This window comes from Eublepharis macularius, chromosome 18, assembly GCF_028583425.1.
Source record: "Eublepharis macularius isolate TG4126 chromosome 18, MPM_Emac_v1.0, whole genome shotgun sequence".
NCBI lineage: Eukaryota > Metazoa > Chordata > Lepidosauria > Squamata > Eublepharidae > Eublepharis > Eublepharis macularius.
This window is the reverse complement of record NC_072807.1, coordinates 37,659,732-37,680,003: the sequence shown is the minus strand read 5'-3', so window position 1 is coordinate 37,680,003 and position 20,272 is coordinate 37,659,732. Positions and strand designations below refer to the sequence as shown.

Sequence of the window (20,272 nt, the reverse complement as noted above, 5' to 3'; positions counted from 1 at the left end):
AATTGGCCCCAAAATTGCCGCAGAGATTATAGCCGACCCGTCGCAAGGTGGGACCTCAAGGATCGGGGGGGAGACTCCTTGTGTAGAGCCCCCCCTCGTCCGAGATCTAACTCACCCTAGGGTCTTGAGCATTCTTTGCCTGCTCCCCGCCTGAGAGCAGTCGGCCGCGGGTTATTTTCACCCCTCCGGCCGGTTAAAACGGCAATCCGGTCAGCTCCACAAATGGAGCTGCGTTAGACCTCCATGAATCCCAAACCGGAAGTCTCAATGAGAGAAAGACTTAAAAGTTAGCCAACCGCAACCAGTAGAAATGCCCTGGGGAGGAAATTCTACACTGAACACCTGTGCAGGGCTGGTCCACCCTCCGATGGAGATCTGTCAAGGGCAGGAAAGAGAGATGTTTGCAACCCGTTGCAAAACAGGACCCCTAGGTTTAAGGAGAGAGAAATTCAGGAATTTATACACTTCACATGCCAGGAAACTGGCTTCCTCATAAGGTCCAGAGGGGAGGAGAGGCTCTCGGTTTTTTAGTTAAGACGCGCCTCGCCAAAAGGGCCCTGAATTCATTATTTCCCCCCAGCTGTACTGCCATACAGTATCTCACACTCACAGATCACCCTGCAGAACATAAATGAGTATAGCGAATGATGCCAGACAGCTAAGGCTTCACCGCTGCCTTCTCCGACCGGCAGTTGCCGGCAGAACCACACCTCCCCCCAGCTTCTGCAACCGGAGATGCATTAAATGGAGATGACGGGGACCGAACCTGAGACCCTGTGCATGCCAAGCAAGTGCTCGAATTCCCCGAGCCAGGTGCCCCTCCACACCGCTGCTTGTCCAATACATGCAATGACCTTCCCTCAGGGCTTTGGTAGAACACCTTGTGGAAGACAACTGCTTTAATGGACGCTGGTGGACGCTGGTGACTGGAATCTGCAACATATTCTGGCTCCTTAGGGGGAGGCGGCTGGAAGGGAACCAACCAAGGAGGCACACAAGACCTCAGTAGTTGGGGGGCAAGCAGCCTCTGGCTGCCCTTTTTATTGGGGGGGGTCTTGGAGGCTGCTTTAGCTTTAGCACGGCCCGCCTGGGTCTTTTGCTGCTCTGCCTTTATATTTGCAAAAGAGCTGATTTTACTGCATCGTACAGCCAGTTCACAAAGACACTGTGAGGTTTCCTGCCTCCCAGGGAAGCAGAACGCAGCATTTTCACACTTCAGCACATGATGCTGAAGCTGCAGCCCGCAGCCCCTACTAAAACAGGCCCATATGGCAGCAGAGGGAAAGATGCAGCGGGCAGCCGAACGCCAGCGTTCTGCAAGCAGCCTGGCATTGAAAGAGAAAAAGAGGGTCGGCGGCTATTTGATGCACATCAAAGGCCCTGAGCTTAAGCCACCTGGAAACCAATCCTCTTGAACTCAGTGGGATTTATCTCTTGAATAGGATCAGGCCGGCCCACAGACAAGGCAGTGAATACTCAACCATGAAGATGTTAGAATCACATCTGTGTTTATCCGGCTCCTCCTCCAAGGAAGTCCCGGTGGTATACAGAGTTCTCCCTTCCCTATTTTATCCTCACAACCCTCTTGTGAGGTAGGCCAGGCTAAGAGCGCCTGACCCACCTGCGCCAACAGCAAGCAATTCTCGCACTCAGCTCTCCCTGTAAAAAACTCAAAAGCACTCCTGGGTCTCTGCAAAGCAATTGGCCATTTGGAGAAATGAAATCCTTTGCTTTTTTTAAAAAAATAGTGTCCTCTGACGCCACTTCCACAAACATTACACCACAATCAGGTTACGCAAAATAAGCTTTGCAAGAGTCGAGCTGCTAAATAAGATGCCTTACAGGAGCACAAAGCCCTCCTGAACCAAGAAATCAAACAAGATAAGCTTTGATAACTTACTGGAACTCAGAGAGCAAAATTAAACAACGTGCACACACACACACAAACTCTTCATTGTACTTCTTTAGCCATAAAAATACTCATCCGTCGTTTTCATATTTAAACATACTTTTGGAAAGGCTCCTAGTTGACTAGAGAGCAAAGGCTCTCTAGCCACAGTAGCGCAGGGTGGTTCTCAAGTTTCAGGGTTTTAATCTCCTTCTCGGTATCAGTCATGCAGTCAGGTAATTTCAGACTCCTGGACTAAATGGATTTATGGTGTCCCCGCCCCTCTCCACTCGAGAGAATGTATACTTCAAAGTCAAAGCTACAGCCTGTTCTTGGAAGGCCCCAAAGGGCCACCCCAAAGTCGACCTTGGAGGGCACCCGTCCTCAAGATCTCAGGGGGACGTGAAGACTAGTGTGTGGTGTAGTGGCTAGAGTGTCAGACTAGATCTGGAAGGCCCAGGTTCGAATCTCCACTCTGCCATGGAAGCTCACTGGGTGATCCTGGGCTGGTCACTCTCTCTTAGCTTAACCTACCCGCAGGGTTGTTGTGAAATAGTAGAGAGGAGAACGATCTAAGCTGCTTTGGGTCCCTATCGGGGAGAAAGGCAAGGTATAAATTAAGTAAATAAATAAGTAAAACCAGAACCAAAAGACTGGGTTGTTCTTTGCTCAGTTCAATGAGAATTTCTGCTATTTGCTCCACTCCAGCGTCCGTTAAGCTCCACCCCTGTGCCACTGGGCATAGCCAGGATCCACCTTCGCTTCCACCAGGTGCCAACCAGGTTATAGCCCCACCCTATTGGTTCCGCCTCCTGACAGCCAGGCACCGCCCCTTCTTTCTCAGGCTCCTCCCCCAAGCCTCTGCCGACTCCATAGTTCCATAGACCCTACAGCAGCCAGTGCAGAGGAGAGAAGACTGCAGCACGGCAGACTTTGAACTTCTAGATGTAACTTCTGTTTCAGAGACACGTGTGTGTCTATGTGTTATGTGCAGAACTTACTAACACTGTTAGTGTGCAGAATTTACTAACACTGTGCTTACTAACATTGCCAGTTCTTTAAAGAAAAGAACAAGAAATGCTGCTTAATTATTTTAACTGTTTCAAATTGCTGCCTTTGAAAGGCTTTTAGTATGTTGCGCATTAGCCTGTGATGCCACCTTAGCCCTCTCTAAGGTGTCACCTTGGGACTCATCTCAACCACGGCATTTCAGACTACTGGCCAGTTGGTCTCTGGCTGGGGCAGAAGATTCCAGCAGGGTAGCCATATTAGTCTATTGCAACAAAATATAACAGAGTCCCATAGCATCTTAAAGACTAATAATATTTATTTCAGGATGAGCTTTTGTGAGTCAAAGCTCACTTCCTCGGATATAATGAGAAAAAATCATTTTCCTCATTATTACACAGAAAGTTACAGAAGGGGAGGAGAAAAGAAAGAGGAGCTGAGCAAAGAGAGGCTTGGTATCATAAACCATATGTTACGATAACTCAGGGACAGCCTGCCATCATACACACCAAGCCTGCTATCACATCCAGGGGTGTGTGAAAGTTCTGTTCCTGGAATAAATGCCACGCGTCCCTGGATGCTTTTCACTCCTGCAACTCGCTCTTCTAAATCCAACATCTCATCCTCCAGAGCTCCATTCATTCTGTAGTTTCAACAGCGCCCAGAGCTAGAACAGGCAAGTTTCAAAGCCGAAGCTTCACGCTACGATTCATTAAAGCAAGTGCAACCATTTCAGGAGAATTAAAATTTTGTGGGAAGGGAGTTGTGCATTCCATTTGTTTTCTTCTTTTGTGTCTGGGGCAGTGCTGGGTGGGGGGTGGGGGGGAACCAGGGGACAAGTCCACAGCAAGGCAGGCCACCCACAGTTTAATCACTGTGAAATGGGGTAATACAGAAAGGGTCAAGGATTAAGAAAAGAGGGAACTGAGAGGCAGAGAGAGCTGCTCAATGGGGACTCCCCGGGGAGGCGATCTCCAAAAAGGCTCATCCATCATATCCTGTCTTTCAGGCCCTTCATACTGGAGATCCAGAGAGATTTGTTTCTCTACCGATTTTCAACAACAGCACCTGTGGGACTGACACCTGGAGCACCAGTGGGTGACGAAAAGGGCCGAAGGGAAGGCGATGATTGCTAACAGGAAGTTGTGTTTAGGGCTGACTCTTGAGTAAATCCCATTATGCGGATCCAGGCACAGGGATGCTTGATTTCTGTCTCCTTCTCTTTGATTTAAACTAAGGTCACGGACATCCACGGCGGGTCCATTAGAAAACATCCATTTGAGTGATGAGTAAGCGGAGACACACACACCCAACTCGCTGAGCCCTACAGTTGAAAGACGACCTTAAGTGTGATTTGTGGGATGAAAAAGCGTATGGAGACACAAAGGTCCATTGGCAATATAATCCAGCCAGGCATAGCATGCGTGGAAGGATGCATCTAGATCACACATAAGTAGAGAAGAGCATTGGTATCCAAGCCAGGAGTGCAAATCCTCCTTGCTGGATTGGTACAGCCGGGTTGAAAGGACAGCCTGCCCATATCAACTGGACACCTTTCCAAGCAAGCCTCCTTCAGATCAAGGGCTGAATCGGCTGCAAGGCAAATCCATCCATCGAAAACGGGCCATGGGTCAGACTGGAATCTGGGCCTCCGGACTCTCAGTGCACCTTCCAGCCTACAACCACATACTTTTCAGAATTGGGGGGCTGAAGCCATTGCCCCACAGGGTCACAACCATTTGGTCCCTTTCTCTCCGAGCCAGTATGGGTGAAATAAATGGAACTGCTGCAGGGAGGAGAAGAATGCGCACAACACGCAACCTGTGAACAAGGTCACCGCCTGGCTCCGTACATTTGCACTGGCTCAATTTCCCCAGTCACAAAGCTGAAAGAAAATATCAGAAAGCGAATGCTCTGCTCCAAGCGATAACTAGGTAAGGAAGAAGCCTTCCCCTCCAGGGCATCTACAGAACCCTTCTCATCAAGGGACTTAACAACAAGGTGCATAAACACCTTCAGAATGACAAAGGTGGAAATGGGAAGGTGAGAGGCGGGCGAGGGTTAATTTACACCTCGGAAGCATTCCAACCCAAACACTGCCTAAGGTAGCAGCGGAAAAGTAACCAAAACAAAGCCCTAGCCCATCTGGCTTCTCCGGGGCACCCTTTCATTCCAGCCCCCCCAGGGCCCTGACGGGCAGCAATTCCAGCTCAAAAACCACACAGGTGCCACATCAATGAACCGTTTTTTCCGGCAAGCCTTGTCCAACTACCTCTGCCTCTCCAGTCTATTCACCACATACCCCAGGGCCACACATTCCAGTCTGCTCCCTGCAGGGTTCTAAATCAGTGAGTCTGGCTTTAAAAAAATCACACACACACACACACACACACACACACCTGTCACCTGAAACCATCATGGCAGATTTTTTGTTTTGATCTTCCAGAGCATGAACCCAAAAGATCAGCAACAGGAAAGATGGATAGCAGCCTTTGATGGTTCCTGGGGATTGTGCCAGATTCGGTGCCTTCAGGGGCAACCCTCAAATGTAATTCGGAGAGTCCAGTTGGAAACATTTGGATTTAAATCCTGCAGCTACACGGAGCTCACTAGCAACTGAACTTTAAAGGGAAGAATCTTCTTGCACAGGCTGAGAATCTTAAAAAGCACGTTCGGTAGCACCCGAGTAAACATGCCCAAGTTTGCACTGTACAGCCATGGAAGGGCTGCTGCTAAAATCTGCGCAAGGTTGCACTGACAGCCCAAGAAAAGAGAATTTGCTGCAAAATAAGCAGGCACGGCAGTCATAAAAGGAACCCACACAAGTCTCCTGTCCACTGAGTTCAGTGCAGCTCCCCCCTATGCAAATTTAAAATACCTTCAGCAAAAGCAGGATTTGGGTCCAGACGAGGCACCTTAGAGACCAACAAGATATTCAGTCAGTCAGCTTTTGAGAGCCACAGCTCCCTTCTTCAGACACCCCGTATTCTACTGCAGCCCAACAAAGGTACCCCACAAAAAGCAAAACCTGAGAATCTGCACAGGCGGAGGTGCAACGGCCTGTTGCCTTCCCCCTTGTCTTGCTAGGGACACGGCGGGACTGGAGTCCAGTGGCACCTCAGAGAACCAAGAAGGTTTTCAGGGGGTAAGCTGATAGCTGAAGAAAGGAGTTGGTCCCTGAAGAAGGCAGACTGGTGCCGCTGGACTCCAGTCCGGCTGTTCCACTGCAGACCAACATGCCCCCCCACTACCTGGAACTATCCTAAGTAGAGCGGCACTCTGCGGAGCCCGCTGGCCTCCACGGGCTGAGAAGGGGGAAACCCTGCTCAGGACTGCGCCGCCGGGCACTCCTGCGGCCCCCACTCCCGCTGTTCTGCCGCAGCCCGACGCGGCTCCTTGCCGAGGCGCCCTGTGCGTGCCGGCGGCGGGCGGGCGCACTTACCGAGAAGCCGGCCCAGAAGGGGCAGGAGTGGCGGACGCGCGCCGAGGTGGTGAGGGCCAGCGCGGCGAAGGAGACGGCCACCACCAGGCAGCCCAGCGCCATCTGCGCCACGCCGAGCGCCAGCAGCAGGCGGGCCCGGGTGCGCACCTCGCGCAGGCGGGCCAGGCGCCGCGACAGGGCGGCCGGGCTGAGCGGCAGCGCCGACGAGCCCAGCGCCGCCCGCCCCGGCCGCGGCCCCACGCCCGGCGGCGGCGGCGGCGGCGGGGCCCTCGGGCGGGCGGCGGCCCCGGGAGAGCGCGCCCGCCGAGCCCAGCCGCCGGCCATGGCCGCTCCTAGCGCCGCGCGCCCGCCAGGCCGGCCCGGCCCCGCCGCCGCAGCAGCCCCAGCCCAGCCAGCCCAGCCCAGGCAGCCCCGCCGCAGCAGCCGCCGCCGCCGCCGCCGCCGCCGGGAGGAGGGGGCGGGCGCGGGGCGGGCCGGGGGCGGCGACAGCCAGGCGAGGCGCGGCGCGGCGCTGCGGAGGAGCCACCTGGGACGGGCGCGCAAGGCGCTGCGCTCTCGGCCTCCCGTGCGCCGCGGACCCAGTTCGGGCTCTGCAGGGGCGCCGCCGGGAGGGGCTCCGAAACGGGCTTGGCGCCGGGAAGGCGGGGGGCTTCGTTCCGGGCGGGGGGGGGGCTGCAAAAGAACCGCCGGCGCTTTCATTTTATTTCTGCACCTAGGTCATTTATAGTCCGCCTTTCTCACGGAGACTCAAGGCGGGTTGCAGAGTGTGGGATCAGTACAAACAGTGGCGAGGACAAGGGCGGGCAGTGCCCTACAGTGGCAAGGACCGGTCCGGAAACAATGCCATAGGGAAGGAATACGAGTTTACAAAGAGAGCAGTAGCAAGGATCCAGTATGGGGTTGAGGAACTTACATTAAGCAACACCAGGCACAGGTAGGGTATAGGAGTAGATATTTAAAGCAACAGATAATGTGTAAGGCAACATAATAGTGAAGTCTGCGGTCGCTAACTCATTAGTGAAACATCTGCGATCCCCTCCCTTCAACACTGCCCTCCTATCTGAGCAAAGATCCAGAGGAGTTAGCCGTGTTAGCCTGTAGTAGCAAAATAGAAAAGAGTCCAGTAGCACCTTTAAGACTCAGTCTTAAAGGTGCTACTGGTCTCTTTCCTATCAGTAAAAAAACCTTTTTGAATAATTCCGTTTTGCATTATTTGCAGAAAGCCAGGCGCGTGGGGGGCTCTCCTGATCTCCTCAGGCAGGCCGTTCCACAGGGTAGGGGCCACCACAGAGAAAGCCCGTGTACAGGCTGCTGCTGATTTCACCCATATACAGGCTGGCACCTGCAAGAGACCCTGTTCGGATGAGCGAAGCTGCCGTGGAGGGACATAGGGATGGAGGTGGTCTCGTAAGTATGTCCCTATGTTGGACCCAGGTGGCGCCTGAGAGACCCACAAGGTTGCAGCCCAATCCTAAGCAGAGTTTCACCCTTCTCAGTCAGTGGTGGAGCTACATTTTGGGGGCACTGAAGCTTCAACTGTTGCATCCTTCTCAGTCCCTGCACAGGATAGCTTCGGGCTGGTAGCCATGTTGGTCTGCAGAACAGCTGCAGGATTTTGGTGCAGTGGCACTTTAGACGCCAGCAAGATTTCCAGGGTACAAGTTTTCAAGAGTCAGAGCTCCCTTCTACACATCTCTTCATATCTGATGAAGGGAGCTTTGATTCTCCAACAATGCCATTTTAAGCAGAGTGACAGCCTTCTAAGCCCTTGGAAGTCCATGTGCTTAGAAAGGTGTCACTCTGCTCTGGCAGGGTTGGAGAGTCAAAGCTCCCTTGGTCAGATTCTTCAACTATCTGAAGAACTGAATTTTGACTCTCCAAAGCTTATACCATGGAAATATAACTCTCTAAATGCACCACTGGGCTCCAATCCTCTTGTTCTACTGCAGACCGCTATCATCTAAGAAAGGGGAAATGCCCTTTTGAAGCCCCCGCTGAGCATGGGCAGGCATCAGATTGCTAGAATTATTGGGGGGGGGGGCAGGCGATGCATGCATAGGCTGAAGGGGCAAGCCAGAAAATTCTTCCCCACCAACACACCCCTGGCAGAAATTAAAAGCCATTTGATTAACCAAAAAACAAGCAGCATAAATAGATTAAAAAACAGCAAGACTGAAATTCTACAAAACCGTCTCTGAAAGAGAAATGTGGAGAAAAACCCACCCTCCCAGCAGTGAAGCAAGCCGGAGTCCATTCACACATACACTGAGGTGGCAGAGTCTAGTGCAAGACGGGCTGCAGCCCTTCGGAATGCATGGGGGGAGGAAATCACATTTCCCGGCGCTCCCCAGCTGACTTGCTGCAAACAGAAAGCAAGCAAGCAAGCAAGGTGGTAGAACTGCACCACACTCTCTTTCGAGACGCAGAGAGCAGTCGATGCAAAGCCAAGTCCAGCCCTCTGCTGGCTACAGCCCATTTCTGAGCATACCAGCAGCCAGAGGTGTTATTGCAGTTGGAGCAGCGGACTCCAGGAATGCAAAGAGAGTCAGGTTCAATTTCCTCCTGAACTGTGAGGATGCAAGAGGGGGAGGGAACCCTTTGAACATCACCTTGAGCCCCTGAAAATAATTATTAAATATGTGATGGGTAACATCCTGAAGGGCAGGAGAGAGTGCCAAAATCGGCACCACCAGGGCTGGCCCACGACATTGGGTGGAAAATCTGGATAGTAAGCCAGACTCCTGCGCGTGGCGCACCATCCATAGGCTGATGCATGGGGCCATGTGCTTCAGAGGCTCCTCCCGGTCTGCCATGGTGCTCCACCCCAGCCAGTGAAGCAGGAGTGCTAAGAGAAGAAGGGGACTGGTGGAGAGCGTGTACACTGCAGACAAGGTGCAGCTGTGGGGCCAATTGGCATGTTCTCTCACTCCTGAGAATGGCATGTTTTCTTGTTTCGCTTTTGTCATCAAGGAACAAACAATGTGCTAAGAGCGTAATGCAGCCTTGGGCAGAGACTGGCTGAGCTGCAGTGATGTCACGGAAGGGGCTGAGCAGAAAGAAGGGCCTTTGGCTGCCAGAGGCTGAGCTGCCCAGATACTACAAAAAGGACAGAAAGAGTCAGGGGAGAGGAAAAGTGAATAAAGGAAAAGCAGGGAGGTGGGACAGGAAGAGGGATGGGGGGAGAAATGCCAGTGCTGCAGAAGTAACGAAGCCTGCATTTCATCCACTTATTTGAGATCGCCCTCTAAAACATTGATCCAGAGGAGTTAGCCATGTTAGTCGGTAGTCATAAAATAGTAAAGAGTCCAGTAGCACCTTTAAGACTAACCAACTTTATTGTAACATAAGCTTTTGAGAACCGCAGCTCTCTTGCATCTCTCCCATGCACCTGACGAAGAGAGCTGTGGTTCTCAAAAGCTTATGCTATAATAAAGCTGGTTAGTCTTAAAGGTGCTACTGGACTCTTTACTATTTTACTCTAAAACATTGGCTTCAAGCCCCAATGCTTTGAGACAGGGGGTCCCTTTCACAAGGCCACTGTTCCCCAAGGTGAAGCGGGCAGCTCTTTTCCGGCCCTCCAGCTACAGAAGCTGTAGGATTGCTCCCCCATACCTTCCTCATTCATAAAGCCAGTCTAGTGCAGTGGTTCGAGGGTCAGATCACGATCTAGGAGGCCCAGGTTGGGATTCATGGAAGCTTGCTGGGTGACCTTGGACAAGTCAGATCCCCTTTACCTAACTTACATCTCAGGATCTTTGCGAGGAAAAAATGGAGGAGGGAGAATGATGCAAACCGCTCGAGATCTCTCAACAGGGAGAAAGGGCGAGTACAAATAAAGCAGATGAATAAATGACTCAGGTTGTTTTACAGGAAGGTATAAAATGCTCTCTGCAAAAATCTAAGATAAGATTGCTTTCTCTGAGTATATTCTCAGCGATGAGAATGTGAAAAAAATACAAAATTCCTTCACCACCACCACCACCACCACCCACATCAACACACAGCAAATTGGTACCAGCTTACATCTTTTACTAAAGAAGGCTGCAGTCCACACATTTTATTTAGGGAGTGTATATATTACTTCCCCAGAGAACTGTTTATGGCAATTTATATGCTTTTTTTTTTAAAAAAACCCAATACCAGAAAATCATCAATTTTTTCTGCCAGGCACCCACTAATAATCAGGCTACCACATTCTGTTGAATTTGGAATTTCCAGGTTGACTTCAAGGGAAGACCCGTGTAGAGTGCATTACAGTAGTCTAGCCTTGAGGTAACTGGCATGGATCCACATGGCCAGATCAACTAAGTCAAGGTAGGGGGTCAACTGCCAGGTAAGACTGGCAAAAGCAGCAATGGGAACCCTCTCTGTTACAAGGGATGGGTTGTACAAAAATCCTAGTGACTGATTACAAACTCATGAAATTGTGGCATTCTGTGGCAGCCTTGCATTTTGCAGTTGTGTGCTTAGTAGAGTGAGAATTTTGTTGTTGTTGTTGCTTTCACTGTTTCTGTTACGTGCTGGACTGTTATTTCCTGGAGCTTTGCTAAGCAGCCAACCATTCAGAGCAAAAATAAATAGGGTCAGTCCGAGATAAGTAATGGTGCGCTATATCAATATCGCACAAAGTACGATATCTGGCTCTCAAATCCTTAATCGGTGACTCCGCTCAAGGCATTTACAGGTACCTTTAACAAAGGAAAGGCAGAGGGATGTTTCTGTACTAATATAAATGAGTGCTCTTTATTAATTTTTTTCTCCTGCCAAAGTAAGCATAATAAATGTCTCCATCTTCCGGGAAGAGCCTTCCCCTCTCTACCTGGCCGGAAAATCAAACATCTTCGACTGAAATCACACATGGATCATGAAGCGAGGGGAGGTTGGAAAGAGATGGTAAAATCCACCTGCCTGACGCAAAGCTGCATTTCATGTGTGGTCACAAACTGTAGGGAAGGAGCTGATAAACACTTTAGGTTGCATGTGTGAATTCTGTCTTAAGGACATCGGAAAAGACCCAGAGACTGAGCCAAGCATCCAATCGTAGCCAGCCAGCTGCTCTGGGAATGCAACCAAGCAGAGAGGCTCACCTGACTTCCTACACATGTTTTTAATGCCCCCAAATTTCCCTACATGTTTTAGGTATGAACAGTTGGGGAAGGGGTGGCCCTTCTCTGGGACACTCCCGTACCCGTGCCTGAATTCTCAGCTTTCATTCCAACATTTGTCCTTCTGTCCTAGACAGCCATCCCAGGGGGGCTTTTAAAACAGTCAAAAGAACACAATAAAACCAGCGGGAGGGAACGTAACACAAGTCAGCAGAATAAAATTAGCAGAGAAAGAGTCGTCAGCTCAAATCAAGCCACTGCTGTTTCCGCTCCAAAAGGCCTTCTAACAGCCCAAGAGCAGGCCGAACCCCTCCAGCGAGGCCAGTGTCTCCAGGGCTTGCTTCAGACCCAATGGTGTCTGTGCAGGTCTTGCACATAAGGTAGGCCCAGAGCCATCTTCCTCTTTTTCAGTTCCAGAGCTTTGCCTTGGCAGCTGAGGGAAAGAATCTGCGCTGCTTCCCAAGCCAACCTGGAGAGCGGTTGTGAGGCCTGAGTGCCGCGTGCTACCAACCCCCAATTTATCACAAACCAATTCCCAGTCTAAGCCACAGTACGTGCTTCACTGACTGGTGTTTTCCGTCTCACAACCTTTGTCAGATCTTATAGTTGCGACATCGGCCATTACTTACATTGTTTATTTATGCTATTTGTAGCGTACTCAAGGCAGAGTACACAGTGTCAAGCCAATACAATCAACGGCTAGGGTATTAATCCATTACAGAGCTAAAACAGAATATAAGTAAACTGACATCCACTAGGAACATGACAGCAATAGACAGTACACAGTAGTACAGTCAACAGTCCCTATCCCTTTACCATTTTTTTACTGCGCAAGAAATGTGGGAAAAAGCCCTTCTGAATAATTCAGTTTTGCAGAGTCTGCCGAAAGCCAGAAGGGTGGGAGTTTTCCTGGCCTCTTCATGTAGGCTGTTATGTAGGGTGGAGGCCACCACAAAGAATGCATGTGTACAGGTAGCTATTGAGTCTTCCCATTCGTAGGGTAGCACTCCTGCCTCGGAAGAGGCTAGCACGTCCCCTTGCAAGACAGCCAGTGGCCAGGAGTCTGCACATTTGGAAGGCTGGAGAGATCCTAAGCCGTAAAGTTCTGCACCCCAAGTTCAGCGGGAGTTCTTCCCTTAGGCTCGCTAGACTTCCTGTAGCCTCAAGAACCATCTTGCCCCTGCAGCTGTGCTCTCTTACCCTAGCAAAGACTCCACTCCATTGTCTTCCTTTTGGAAAAGAGTGCAGCTCTCGATGAACGCAGCAGCCATTGTGCACTCACAGGCACAAAAGGATCCCTTCTCGAGTAGTATTTATTATATGAATTCAAGGGAAAGGCACAGAGCCAAAGCTATTGTTTTATGTTATGTGCTTGTTTCAAAGTAGGAGCTCAGCCCCCTATTCCCCTAAAGAGTACACTTCAAACTAACAGTTGCAATCTGGCCATAAAGAAGGGAACAGAGGATTCACAGAAACACAAGAGACAAAAAGCATGGAACAAGATACAGGGCATGGAATTCAGCACCCTGAGAATTACAACCTTGCTCTCTTCCTTTAAAGCAAGTTTCTAGCCCTCATAGTCATGAAGACCAAATGTACCTTGTGTCCAGCCAAGACCAACTGAAGGAGTTTTTCAGCAGTCAGAGAGCTGGCAGGATTCAGGGTCTCCCCAGAATAGAATAAATTATGCAAAGTTTTGACATATACGTAGGCCAGACCTTTGCCTCAACTGTTCCTTACGTAGCAACCCAGAAAAGTTGCTTCTCGTGACATATGACAACCCCTAATACATTAGCAAACAGATTTCCAACATATTCCATAACTCTCCCCTCCCCTCCCCTTCCAACTTTTGTTGTAATCTTGGAGTACCGTCTGACCTCGTACAGTTGCCAGCACTTAGTAAAGAGTCCAGTAGCACCTTTAAGACTAACTTATTTGTAGCATAAGCTTTCGAGAACCTAAGCTCTGTCAGATGCATCTGACGAAGAGAGCTGTGGTGCCCAAAAGCTTATGCTACAAGTAAGTTGGTTAGTCTTAAAGGTGCTATTGGACTCTTTACTATTTTGCAACTACAGATTAACACGGCTAACTCCTCTGGATTTATGACATTTGGAAGACAGGCAGGACCAAACTCATTTTTATTGATGGTTGTTTTTATGCTGCGATTGTTTTTATGTTGTATTTTAATCAATGTTGTACCTTGCCCTGAGCCCGCTTGCGGGGAGGGCGGGTCAAAAATATAATTAAATAAATTCATGAGATGAGTTGAGGAGAAAACCTCAGGGTGCATTTTAGAGGACAGCAACCTGTCCACTGCCCCACCCCTGTCCAGGTGTTGGAAGAGTTTATGCTCCCAGGACCGTCTCCCCCCAGCCCTCTTTCAAATCAGTACAATAAAACATCCATTTCCTATAGAACTTCCCAAACTCTAGCAAGAGGAAGGAATCTCCTGAGAGTTCGGCCTCCATTCTGAGCAAATCAGAACTACGGAATAATCACAAGAGTTCGGGCACGTGCGGCTTGCTTTGCTGCTTGCGGAGAGGTTTGGAGGAGCCAAGAGGTGGGAAGTGTTGCCCACCTGAGTCTCTGGACTTCCACTGAAGACAGAGGAGGATGGAGCTATATGGACCCGTTGTCCAACAGCATAAGGCCGCTCTGCTTCCCCTCCCAATTTCTTAATTCAAATTAGGCGTGGCCATTCTTTCCTTACAGAGCGCGATTCTGACCGAGGCATTTCCACACGAGAGGCTGAGAATTCACAACCAGGACGGGATGCCTTCAAATGATAGTTATGCTCCAAATCAATAGAATTCATTCTGTAACTTAGTCAAGTCGAAGAAGAAGGGCCTTTTGCTGGCAGCTTAAAACAGGCTGGAACAATTTCAGTCCAATGAGCCGCTGAGTTTTGCCTTTTACATCCGGAGAATAAAAGGACCCCGTGACTTATTACTGTATTGAAATGAGATATTTGGGGGCTATCGCCACGGCAAGCCTCCCTGTAGACACCATTAGCCAAAATCAGCACTACCTTAACAATAAGGGATGAGGCTGAAAGCGCCGGTCCCAGGGCACCAAGAAGGGCGATATCCATCAGAATGCATTTCCTATTAATGAGCCAACCAAACCGAAGTTGGCCAAGGGCACCGCTCTGCAGCAGAACAAGAGCCGACGCAAAAGGTTCACGAGCCAAAAGGGGAAAGAGAAAGGAAGTCCATGAAAGCAGCAGCGGGTGCCGGAGAGCATAAATCAGGGCCTCTTTCATGCGGCATAAATCTTCTTTCCTCGTAGCTTGTGGAAATCAGTTCGCACAGGCTTGTATTTTGTACTCCAGCATGGAGGGCTGAACACAAGTTGCACGCGTGGCCTGGCAAATATTCATTTGCAGAGACTCAAATCATCTTAATAAATATGCAGTATAATACAAATGAGGCACTTTGGGGTGAGAAATCGATGGCTCAAAGTTTTTCTTGCCTGTGCTTTGTGCAGGCAGGAATGGGGGCTGTATTAGTACGAGTTTAACAATTCCATTTCTTCCCAGAACACGGAGGGAAGTGAGGGATCTCTAACCCAGAATTTTCAACCCTCTCACCAAACTACAATTCCCAGGATTCTTTGGAGGGGAACTATGACAAACTGGCAGAAAACCAACAGACTTAGAGGAGCTCCTCTTTGCAGCAATAATGCTAGATTCATTTGCAATTCACGCACGTGTGAATAAGGCCAGGACTGCAGATTTCAAGGTGAGTCAGAAGCCACTTGGGTGAGAAATTGGACATTATGTGGACAGTGGCGAAGAACTCGCACCCAAGCTTAATTAATCACTTCATCCCAGGGGGGAGAGGGAGCAAAAGTCATCTTCATTTCCTGCCCCCACCCCTAATTGTGGGGAGACGCAAAGAACAGAGAAAAGATGTAGCTGCCAAATTTCTTTTATCCAATACCTCTGGCAAAGAGAGTAGAGCCGAATGCCAGCGTGAACCCTGCCCCGTTTCCCCTTCTGCAGATAGAACCCCAGGGGCCAAGAATCGTTGGAATAAGCCTTGGGAGTCTCTCTGCACGAGACACTTTGGTGCATATTTGTCTAGTGCAGGGAGATGTAATGTTAGCCAGGAAGCATAGTTTAAAAAGACAGAGCCTACGGAGATCGCTCCTCAGAGGGTTTGTTAATTTCATCTTTGCCTCCCAGAAGGCTCTGTCAGTGTCACCTCTCCAGTCTAAAATTACATGGGACTGCAACCAGAGGGCAGCGAAGAATGGACATGGGCTGGAGCTGCCTTTCAGAGCCCGGCTTGGACCTGGAGAGGTTTTAATGGATTGAAGTTTCCCTTCTGGTATTTCACAGCCCCTTCACACAGATCCAGTGTATAGCAAAGCCTTTGCCCTGCCGCCAGCTCTATCTTTTAAAACTATCCTTCCTAGCTACCATTGCATCTCCCAATATGTGTTCTTGACGTTTGAGATGTCTCGTGTAGAAAGACTCTTGGTCTCATTTGATAGAGCAAGATTTGGATCCAGTAGCATCTTAAAGACCAACTAGATTTCCAGGGCATGAGATTTCGAGAGTCAAACGGGGTCAAATAAAGTCAAACAGAGATCACAGGGTCACCGGCTTCTTGGTTCTTTTTAATGATGTCTGTTGAGCAGGTGGTAATCTTAATCTTGATGTTGTGTGGAGCATCACCAGGTAATCCCATCCTACTGAAAGGAGCAGCTACAGAGACTGGCTGGGAAGTTGGCGACTTTGTCACCAAACAAGAAATCAAAATCCTGCCACACATTTAGCCACCTGAAAACTAGGTTAGTGCGTTTTGCTTGAGGCACACTTGTGAAATATTCTAGGGCGGTTCAAGACACATTTCATACATAAAAGTGATAAAGTTCCCTATTAAACAAGATGGATTGCCCAAATTACTCCATCGGTAATTTTGAATATGCCCTTCCAATAACGTAATCATGTTTCCCATGAGATCATACTTGGTCACCATCCCAGCATGATGGAGACCACAAGGGAAACAATCCCGTCGTTTGCTGAATGCGATCAGACAATGCAGAGCCCCAGATTTAACTTGTCTTAAGGACAGACTCCAACAAATCAGGCATTACTTCGGAAAAAGACCAACAATAATAACTGTTATTATGAGAAAAGGTATGAATTGTTCACACACCCTCAATGAAATAATTACTCTAATCCACCCAGCTCCAAATGCACATTGTTAACGACTGCGCCATTAACCTTCACAATGTCAAAAGTGTCCTCGCTACCCCGTTCGGCTAATTTACTACCTAAGATAATGGTCAGGAATGTATTTCGCTTCGAGAATCTTTTACAATATCATTGCATCCTAACAAATGCAGCCATCCACTCGTTAATTGCAAGCCATTGAGCTGAGAGTGAACGGAAGGGTGGGGGGAGATGATAATTATAGACTAGGGGAGGGTATCTTTGTGCATCTCACAACTGCTTATCTTCTTACATGGATTAATGTGCGTGGGGCGGGGGGAGGATGCATCGTGCTTATAAACTAGCATTGCATTTAATGGCTTTTTCACAGAGCTTGCAAACCATAATGGGTAAACCTGACAAGACGCTGGAAGACCCATGGATGGATACTCCAAGGACTTGTAAAAATTGCTATACATCAGCCAGATGTATGCAGATAGACCCAAGATAGGTAACAATATTAGTCTGTCTGTAGCAGTAGAAAAGAGCAAGAGTCCAGGAGCACCTATAAGACTAACAAAATTTGTGGTAGGGTAGGAGCTTTCGTGAGTCATAGCTCACTTCTTTAGATACAGCTACAATGTGAAGCCATCTGTCCTTATATCTTGGTGAGCGATTTCAGATGCCGAATGACAATAGCAGGTAAATGACAAAAAGCCAGTGAATGACAGTAGCAGATGTGATTGTATAGGGTGGCATATGCAGAAGGTTAGTAGGTGTGGAGAACTCAGCATTGGTAAGGAGACAGGAAGTCTGGGTCTCGATTCAATCCAGGAGGATGCCTTGTCCTGAGCTTTGTTACCAGTTGCAATTCAGCAGCCTCTTTTGCTGATCTCCCTTTGAAATTTCTCTGCAGGTTAATTGCTACTTATAGGTCAGCAACTGAATGTCCTGGAAGATTAAAATGTCCCCCAGATGTATGGGTGTGCAAGAGTGAGCTGGATTGGGGCCATTAGCATAGTCCCCATGCCATTTATGAGAATATTTATATCACACTTCTTGTCAAAGGAGGCCTTCAAAAAGCTTGAGTTCAAGGAACAGGCACAGCCCAAACCCCTTAAAAGCAAGACAACACAAAGTCAAGCAGGCGGTAATTACCCAAAGAAGACAAGAATAACCCCTAAGGCAGCGTGATCCACGTACTCCACAGTTCTGCTGCCTTTTTGGCATAGCATAAATGGAGTGGCAGTGGTCAACCGCACCTGGAGGGCCACAGTCCATGGCTTCTGGACTGCATTTGGGCTTGTTAAGTGGCAAGCATTTCTCAAGGCCTGTTGGCCAAATGAGCAGTATTATTACAGTTAGGGGGCAAGCTGTGGCCTCCCCTTTGTGCTAGGTACCAAGGAAATGAAGCCTAGTCTCCCCCTGGCTCAATTGTTGGATTCAGTCCAAGAGCTCTCGGGGATCAGGGGTTGATTCACCATTATGCTTTGTGTTCCTGGATTGGGAAACTGGACTGGTTCTTCCAGTACTATCATTCTTGACATCCAAAGGGCTCCTTGCTCTAGCAAATGATTCCACCCCATTTTCTCTTGCTGTTCCTTGAGGTCTGGAACTATCTCCTAGAACACTCACTGGAGGCCTCCTCTTTCCCTCCAAATCCCATATTGCCCTGTGAAACCTTTAGAAATCCCCTTTCCCTTGTTCCTCTAAGAGAGCTAAGCTACAAGAGTCAAATTACACAAGGACGTGCATGTGAAGGGAGTTGCAATGTTAGCCGGGAAGCTGAGTTTTAAAAGTCATGAGAAGGCTCTGTCAATTTCCCCTCTTTACAGAGCCAGCAAAGATCACTCCTCAGGGGGTTTATTTCCTCTTCGCCTCCTAGAAGGGGAGATGAAACTGACAGAGCCTTCGGGAGGCGAAGAGGAAATTAACAAGCCCACTCAGGAGTGATCTTTGCTGGCTCTGTAGAGAGGGGGAAATTGCCAAAGCCTTCCGATCTCTTTAAAACTCAGCTTCCCAGAAAACATTGCAACTCCTTTCATGAGCGTGTCCTCGTGTACTTTGTCTCTTGTAGCTTAGCTCTAAGGCTACGTACATGCAGCAAGAATGAAGGTGTATTCTCCCTCTTTGTCCACACTTCTCTTGTCTCTCTGTCCCCCTCTTTTTGTTACCACCTTCCCCATATCTCAAATTTTTAGACTGCAAACCCTTTGGAGCATGCTGCAAAGAGCCATATGGATTGATGGTGCTTTGTCATCGCGAAGATCATCCAGAGGCGAATCAGTCTGGATCCAGTGGTTTCCAACCTCTCTCCCAAAGATCCAACATGATACAAGCTGGAAGCAGAACTGCTAAAAATCAGAAATATTCACAAGGAAGGGAAAAGTTAGGAATCGCAGCAAAAGACCCCGAGGCTGGCTTCATCCCCACGATGCTCATCTGTACAGGGCAGGCGTTGAACTCCACCTCCACCTCACAGCTTGAGACATTTCAGCTATGCAAACAAACACTGTCCTTGACGCCGAGACTCTTGTTTCATATGTTGCTGGGCCAAAACCTTGGAACGCAGCCAAAACACCCCTTCAAATATTCTCTTTTATCTCATCAGGTAAATCACAATGCTCCCCCCAAAAAGAGAGAGAGAGAATGAGATCTTTATCTGGCTAAAGCAGAGCAGTGGATAATTTCCCCGCAAGGCAGCAGCACAAAAGATCACTGCGCTTCAATGCGTCTATGTGACAGCAGGTGCGGACGTCCTCTGCAGGAGAGGGATGCCCTTCTCGACTCCTTCCCCTTACAGGATGCAGCCGAGGTTGTCTTATGAAGTTTAGCACGAAGGGGACATGCGATGCCTGTCTCAGCACACCAGGGGAGCGTGTCTAATGCCTGAAGAGAGGAGAAAGGGGTCTTGTAAAGGCCAGGCACCACATGTGCAGGAGTGTTATCATCTCATATTGACTTTGGACAGGAGCTAGCCATGACTTCAAAGCCCTTAGCCCTACTGTTTTGATTCCCCAAACCCTCACGCTGATGTTAAGAAATTAAAAACCTAAGAACCTGAGCAGCACCTGCTGGTTCAGACCAGGGGTTAAGCTAGTCCAGCATCCTGTCTTTTGCGCAGTGGCCAACCAGTCACCCGGGAGGACCAGATAAACAGGGCACAGAGGCAGGGGCCCTCCCTTACTTCTGCATCCCAGAACTGGTGTTCAGAGGTTTACTGACTGAACATGGAGGTTCCCTTCAGTCACCGTGGCAAATAGCCATTGCCGCACCTCTCCTCCGTGCATCTGTCTATTCCCCTTTTAAAGCTATTTAATTCCGCAGTTTCATTGCACTTTCTTTTCTCTGTCCCAAACCTATTTCTCAATAATTTAAGGGGTGCCTTGCGTTCTAGTATTATTTTACACCCCGTGAATAGTTTCATAAACCTCTATTATGTCCCCCACCCCCCACCCTTGGCCATCTTTTTTCTAGACTGAAAGGTCCTAGGCTCTTCAGCCTTTCTTCATAGAAAAGATGCTCCAACCTCCCTTGTGCAAACTGAAACGGAAATTCTTATTTTTGCACTGTTTTCTGCTTCCTTGTATCGAATTCCCCCCATAAAAATCTACATTGATATATAAGTTTACACAATACATATATTATACATATGGTATATATTATAC

At 48.9% G+C, this 20,272-nt stretch overlaps 1 protein-coding gene across 1 annotated transcript in view; it reads right to left on the bottom strand.

The window, feature by feature from the left end:
* The window catches only part of ENTREP2 (endosomal transmembrane epsin interactor 2), a 202,751-nt gene extending 196,362 nt beyond the window's left edge, over nt 1–6,389 (bottom strand). Inside the window, exon 1 of the mRNA XM_055002462.1 lies at nt 6,339–6,389. The gene's annotated coding sequence lies outside the window, so the exon portion shown is untranslated. The remainder of the gene's footprint in view (nt 1–6,338) is intronic.
* Nucleotides 6,390–20,272: the final 13,883 nt, after the last annotated feature.